The sequence below is a fragment of the Atractosteus spatula genome, chromosome 10 (assembly GCF_055471065.1).
Source record: "Atractosteus spatula isolate fAtrSpa1 chromosome 10, fAtrSpa1.hap1, whole genome shotgun sequence".
Lineage (NCBI taxonomy): Eukaryota > Metazoa > Chordata > Actinopteri > Semionotiformes > Lepisosteidae > Atractosteus > Atractosteus spatula.
In genome coordinates, this window is record NC_142715.1 from 20,739,677 (window position 1) to 20,747,821 (window position 8,145).

Here is an 8,145-nt window from a genome sequence, read left to right on the forward strand (position 1 = left end):
TGATAGGGATAATCTTTCTTACATTATGGAATTTGAAAAAAAAGATTAATAAAAACAACCTGTGCACTGTGATTCTAGAATATATTATTAAGTGCAACTATTCAATTCAATCTGTGAATTATGTACTAAGAGGTAAAAGCTAAAACACATTGTTCACATATTTATCATGTAAGCATAGCAAAAAATATATGAATAAAAAGTAGTATTTAAATGAATTGTAGCATATAGTGTGTAATGGAAAAAAATATTTCACACTCCAAACTGAAGGTGATTGAAAATGTAATCAAAAAGAACAAATCTAGTTACTGTAAATGTGCCCTGGACAGTAAGTATACACACTTCACGTACAGTCTGGGCTGGGACTGACTCAACAGCAACATTCCCTTGAGTGCTCACCCTGTCATTCAGACTGGGTCAGGACGTCTTTCAATTAAACCTTCAGTCTTTCATTCAGGCTCCCAGTCACACTAATCACCTCTTTATTTGAAACTGTTCAGAACACCGAATCTCCATCATTAGAGCTAAACCTTGTGAACCTAGCGATCACATTACTCTCATAGTCAAGTTTATCACTTGGTTATTTTAATTTCTCACTACTCCTGCTCTTCGATCCTGAAATATTTTCTGTGTTTTAATTCTTTCCTTTTCCTCACTGACTCTCCAGCATTTGTTTTCTTTATTTCAGCTGGGAGACAGGTGTCCCTCTTTATTTTTTCATTCTGCTCACCTTTTTCATTCAGCCCAGCAACCTGCATTCGATCTGTTACTCCCTGATCATTCAAACTCTGAAAGAGCTCAAAGTCCCGTGCCTGGGTTTCAATTATATCTCCTGCTGCAGATTTTCCATCTTTCTGCAGCGTTACACTTCACATATTTCAGCACAAGTTGTGAAGCATCCATCTATTAAGAAAATATTTTTATTGATTCTGTTTTGGATTTTATAACTTATTTTCAAAGTAGACCATTAAAAAGACTTATCAGTGTTTAAATCAGTGTCTGATACAGACATTTGGTCAGTGTGCACTGCTAAGTACATGTGGGGCCTGAGACCCAGATACACCAGATACACCAAACCTGGTTTCAGTCATTCAGCCTTCTGACACCACAGCCACTGTCCACTGTACTGACCACAGCTTCCAGAAACCCAGAACACCATCATTACAGTCACTGTCCACTATACTGACCACAGCTCCCAGAAACACAGGAACACACTCATTACAGGCACTGTCCACAGTCCTGACCACATTTTCCAGAAACACAGAAACACCGTAATTACAGCTACTGACCACTGTACTGACCACAGCTTCCAGAAACACAGGAACACCGTAATTACAGCTACTGACCACTATACTGACCACAGCTTCCAGAAACACAGGAACACCATCATTACAGCCACTGTCCACTATACTGACCACAGCTTCTAGAAACTGAAGAACATAGTCTTTACAGCCATTGTCCACTCTACTGACCACAGCTTCCTGAAACACAGGAAGACCATCATTACAGCCAACTGACCACTATACAGACCACATTTTCTAGAAACACAGGAACACCATCATTACAGCCACTGTCCACTGTACTAACCACAGCTTTTAGAAACACATGAGTACAGTCTTTACAGCCACTGTCCACTGTAGTAACCACAGCAGAACAGCCCTCTGCAGTCACACAGTGATATGGACAGAGAGATATATAACAGGATCTGGACACAGGTGTGTGGAGGGAGAGGTAAGATGGCTGCTGGTGGACTTCCTGTCACTCCACTGTCTCTTGTTCCCCATGGGAGAGACTAGCAAACCAATCAAACAGGTAAAACAAAATAAAAATTCCAGATGTGCTTCTAAAATGTCTTAGTATAAAAATATCCTGTAGACGTGGTGATAGGGATTGTTTCTCTCTCTCTGCAGGCAGTGCTGATGTGAGGCTGGTGAATGGTGCCAGTCCCTGTGAGGGGACAGTGGAAATGTATCATGGTGGAGAGTGGGGGACAGTAATTCACTATGGTTGGGATCTCAATGATGCTACAGTGGTGTGCAGACAGCTGGGCTGTGGATCTGCTGTTTCAGCACCAGGAGGAGCTCACTTTGGACCAGGGTCTGGATCAGTCCTGCTGAATCAGGTCAACTGCAAGGGGTCAGAGGCTGTGCTGAGGGACTGTGGAAAACAAGAAGTGAAAAAGATTAGCTATTATCAGGATCATGACTGTGATGCTGGAGTGATCTGTTCAGGTAAGAGACACAGACTCTCTCCAGTCTCAAGCACTGAGGATAATTAAAACTCCTGCACCAATCTAGAGTCCTTCATCGTTTGTCCATCCTCCCATTGCTGCTGCTCCTGTCCTGCTGAGAGCTGTAACAGCACTCATCCCTGTCACTGTGTGTCTTTTCTCCTTCAGGATTGTATTTCCTGCAGTGTGTTGAAAAGATATTGAAAACTGTCTGAAACCCCCAACCCCACCTGTATGATTACTGTTAGGTTTTACAATTGACCAATAAAGAGGCCAAAGGACAGTGTTTGATCATAAGGCTGTAAATCTACAAATAAATTTACAGTATGTGACCGATAGATCAGTATAAACAAATTTATTCTTGGTCTTGATTTGAAAACTACTGTTTGTCTTCCTTGTAATTCACCAGCATCATTTTCACTTACAGTTCTGCTGTGTCTCTAATTGTGTCTCTAATTCAGATTCAAAGAGCTGTATTGATCAAAGAATTACAGCATTGACATTGAACATCAGTTGCTTTTCTCTGACATATTTACAAACATTACAACAACTACAACATTCTCTGAGATTGAGTGAAACAAATTAGTTACAACAATATCTAAAAACTATAGAAATAAAAACTATAGAATAAAAACAGTATGACTGATATGTATTCTCAAAATTTAATCTATTACAAAGTAGAGGAGATCTCTCAGCTTCCTGGTCCATTTGGTAGTCAGTATTGATCCAAGGATCTCATCCACTGTTTCTTCAAGAAAGCTGGGATATCTGGGTAACCTGTTCCATATTCCTACAATCCTTTAGCAAAGGTGCCCTCAGTTCTTAGTGTACATATGTAACCTTTTTAAATACATAATGAATACAATCACATTCTTAGAAACTAACTAAAAAATCTGATGTAACATCTCAGAAAATGTCCTTCTCCCTCTGTTCCATGTCTTCCAGGGTTCAGGTTTCAGAAAAGAAAAACGCTTTGTAAGTTAGTGTCAAACCCAGAAGCCAGCTGCTGTAAACAGGCAGGTCTTTGGATGAACACAAATACAGCCTTCATTTCCAAAGTAGTGTTTCATTATTTACAGAACAATAAAAACAACCCAAAAACAAAAAAAAAACTAAAGCTAAACATTTGAATGAGCATCTTCACATGAACTAATACAACAGGCAGTTAAGCTGCTTACCAGCTCTTTAATATCTTTCTCAAAAGTGATCAGTCCCTTCCTTCTGCTCCCATCTCATCAGGGTGAACTGCTTCCTGCTTTTAAATGTCAGCTTACAGGCGACTGAGGATGGCAGATCAATCTTCATGGGTTTGACAGAAATCACAATCTTGTCTTGTCTCCACATGCTCATCCCTTTACAAATTAGAAAATAATATGTAGGCACTGTACCTGAAATAAGGTCACATATGCACACGTCTGTAGCCAATATATACTATAAATACATGAAGAATAATACTGTTTCTATTAATCTTAATAGAAGTGAGCTTTGGTAATTGAGCCTATACTTCCTAAGGGTCTGTTTCTCTTTACTGTCTTACCCTCAGCTAGTGTGTGTTGTCATATTGTCCAGAGTGTCTGTCAGTGCCCAGGTCAGACAGTCCTGCTCCAGCAGTGCCAGACTGTGACAGTCCTGGTCTTGTCCAGAGTGTGTGTCAGTGCCCAGGTCAGACAGTCCTGCTCCAGCAGTGCCAGGCTGTGACAGTCCTGGTCTTGCCCAGTGTGTGTGTCAGTGCCCAGGTCAGACAGTCCTGCTCCAGCAGTGCCAGGCTGTGACAGTCCTGGTCTTGTCCAGAGTGTGTGTCAGTGCCCAGGTCAGACAGTCCTGCTCCAGCAGTGCCAGGCTGTGACAGTCCTGGTCTTGTCCAGAGTGTGTGTCAGTGCCCAGGTCAGACAGTCCTGTTTCAGCAGTGCCAGGCTGTGACAGTCCTGGACTTGTCCAGAGTATCTGTCAGTGCCCAGGTCAGACAGTCCTGCTCCAGCAGTGCCAGGCTATGACAGTCCTGGACTTGTCCAGAGTATCTGTCAGTGCCCAGGTCAGACAGTCCTGCTCCAGCAGTGCCAGGCTGTGACAGTCCTGGTCTTGTCCAGAGTGTGTGTCAGTGCCCAGGTCAGACAGTCCTGTTTCAGCAGTGCCAGGCTGTGACAGTCCTGGACTTGTCCAGAGTATCTGTCAGTGCCCAGGTCAGACAGTCCTGCTCCAGCAGTGCCAGGCTATGACAGTCCTGGACTTGTCCAGAGTATCTGTCAGTGCCCAGGTCAGACAGTCCTGCTCCAGCAGTGCCAGGCTGTGACAGTCCTGGTCTTGTCCAGAGTGTGTGTCAGTGCCCAGGTCAGACAGTCCTGTTTCAGCAGTGCCAGGCAATGGGGAATCTTTTCTTTGAGTATATGACATGCCATTCTGCTTCTGTGAATTTGGTGATATGGATCAGTTTTTTTTTCTTCTGTATTTATTAAGTCTACATCCCTAGCTACACTGGGAATCATGAATTGTAAGAAGCAGTTCGAAAATGGATGGATGGATTTGTGATCAGTTTTTATTTTTAGTTATTCTACAGTCAAATGTGTTCCACAGGTGGCATCTTCAGCACTGTGGTTATTGCTATGAACATGTGGAACAGCTGGAATGAGGGTGATAGTTTGATTTGTAGTATTACACAAACTGATTAATTTAGTGTCTCTGATTTTCATATCTTGTATTTGCCCCAGCGTAAAGGTAATGATGCACTGAACACCTTCTTTGGAGGCACATGTTAGAGCACAGAGGTGGAGATTGATGATTTAGAGTCTTTGATCTTAATAGAGTTTAACATTCATCTACAATTATTAGATGTACATGTATCTACATTATTTCTGGAGGAAAACAATCAATTTTACATTCAGTAAAAACATTCAGCCCTAAAAGATTTTTTGGTTTAACTATCTGATGTTGACCTTTCAGATTGTCTTCTGACTCTCCTCTCTTTCATTTCATTTTTATTTATATCCTATTATCTACTTTTTTATCTATATCTATCCTATTATCTATATTCTTATTGAAAGCACTCTGCATTATTGTACAATTGATTGTAATAGTGTATGTATTTCTAAAATGTAATTTTCTACGCCAAATTGTAGGTGTAAATCTGTTTATGAATGGAACAATAAGAAGTCAAGATTTAAATTGAGAATCTATCATATTTATTTTTTCACATGAAGTTGGTTTATTTTCATAGGGTAGTAAGTTTAATTCTCACAGGCACCAGGTTCAGTGGCAGTGAGCAATGAGCTGCACTATGAGAGATTACCTGCTCAGACTGACAGCCTGTAGTTCTCTATTGCAGGTTTTGTGAGGCTGGTGAACGGACACAGTCTCTGCTCTGGGAGAGTTGAGGTGAATCTCAAGAACACCTGGACCTCAGTGTGCGACTCTGACTTTGACTGGCAGGATGCAGAGGTTGTCTGTCGGGAGCTGGACTGTGGGGCTCCTTCGGTGATACACAGAGGCGCTCATTTCCAACAGGGCCAGGGTCCAGTCGGGTCAGAGCAGTTCCAGTGTACAGGACAAGAGTCCAAGCTACGGCACTGCCCCACTGCAGCCAGGCCAGAGCAGAGCTGCTCCCAGAGCAGAGCTGTGGGTCTCACTTGCACAGGTAAGATAAGATCACTTAACTAAAGGCAAGGTTGTTGTCATTTGTGAGTATTGTAGTATTTGTGAGTATTTGTGGGTATTGCAGAGGCAGTGTATGAGACTTGTGTAGGACTAGTGTAGCACTGATGTTGGACAGTCCCTGTGTCCCTGGAGGTCACATCTTAATTAATATCAGCTGTGGACCTCCAGTTGGCCTATATATAGGTAAATGAGAGATCTAGTGAGACATGAGGAGCAAAATAGATTACCAGTGTCCAGGAAAATTATTTGATTGAGACTTTGTTTTTGTTTTTATTTTTATTCATGTCTTGGATTTGTTAATTTTAGTTGTTTTGAGTCAGATTAGGACAGGGAGTTAGCCGAAGACTTTTCTTTTTGTGTTTGTTGTGTTTTCAGGTTCACAGCTAGTTACTTTTTTAAATTTTTCTTACTGATAGGACCTCGCATATAACTGTGATATTATTTAACTAACGTTGTATCTGAGATTGTCAAATAAACTAGTACTCTGGTTTGTTTTTTCAAAAACAGGCACAAGTGCTGTTTGTTTTTGGTTTTTTTTGCGGCTCATTGTTAGCCACAACGGGCACACCTGCACACTCTCTAAGTTTTGGGAAGGCTAGGTGGGAGCATAACACAACGCTCTTCTTCAGGTCTAAGGCTGGGGTTGTAGTGATGAAAAATAAAAGTGAAAGCCTTCAGCTTGGAGGCTGATGATCGGGCAGTATTTGTTCTGCGTCTTCTTCTCCTGGTTGTCCTTCCTGGTTTCATCAGGCCTGGAGCAGGGAGCACATTGTCTCCTGTGAGCTTCACATCACTATCTTAGGTGCTGGGAAAGCTTGGCAAAAATAAAAAGTAACACATCTTGAAGAAGCCTTAACATGGCATCACAATATTTGTTCTTAGTCAAAGCTTTCTGTTGGTCTCTCGGTCACTGAGAGCTGGATGTTACAGTTTTTTCATCTTATTGATTTTTTTTTTATTGTTGTATTTCATGTGCCCTGTTATGGTGTCATGCTGATGAAGTTCTCTCTTATCTGCAGGATACACAGGGTTCAGGCTGGCGAACGGCTCGGACTCCTGCTCTGGACGAGTGGAGCTGCAGTACGACAGTAAATGGGGGACAGTGTGTGATCAGTGCTGGGACCTCACAGATGCCAGTGTTCTCTGCCAGCAGCTGGGCTGTGGGGAGGCTGTAGCAACACCAGGACAGGCCTGGTTTGGACAGGGCAGTGGACCAGTATGGGCTGATGTGTTTGATTGCAGGGGGAATGAGAGCCGTCTCTCAAACTGCTCTGTCTCCTCATGGGGGAGAGCAGTGTGCTCTCATGGACAGGACGCAGGAGTCATCTGCTCTGGTGAGAATGCAACCATCAAACCAATTTACATCTTGATAATTAAACATGTTAACTACTAAAAATATATGAACTCGGGACATGCAGCCATTACATGCAGAATGTAAATGTGATTTTGACACATTGCTGGTGCTCCACTTCCATCAATCTTGAACTTGAACTTGAACTTTATTGCCATATGTAACCGGTACTGGTACAATGGAATTCTTACTTACAGAAAGTCTCTCGATTGTAAAACAAGTGTAAAAAAACAAACATGCAGGCAGTTTGAATGTAAACAATACAGACGTGTAAACAATGACTGGAGACGTACAATAAATAAATTACAATGAGGTAGATGGTGATGGTGTGGGTGTGGTCCGAGGGGGATGGCTAAATGTGTTCGCCAGTCTCACTGCTTGTGGATTGAAGCTATTGAAGAATCTAGTGGTAAGTGTCCGTATGCTCTTATATCTCTTGCCTGAGGGCAGTGGGGTGAAGAGCTCATGCCCTGGGTGGTGACTGTCCTCTGTGATGGCCAGAATTCTACCACGGCAGCGGTCCTCATAGAGCTGTTTAATCTCGGTGAGACTGCAGCCGATGATCTTCTGGGCCATATTGACCATTCTCTGCAGTGCCTTTCTTTCTCGCGAAGAGGTGTTGCCATACCACACGGTGATCCCGTTGGTGAGGACGCTCTCGATAGTGCAGCGGTAGAAGTTCACCAACACATGTATTGGCATCCCCCATCGCATCCCCCAATCTGTTGGATCCTAGTGAAAAATTGTCTTTTAAATTGAAATTCCAACCGTTTTCTAACAGCTTCATCCAATTTAGGGTCATGGGGGAGTTGGAGTTGGAGCCTACCCAAGCAAACAACAGGAGAAAGTGATACCAGTCCATCACAGTGCACACACAGACACAAACACACACCGATACCTGGGGCAGTTATCCCAAAAT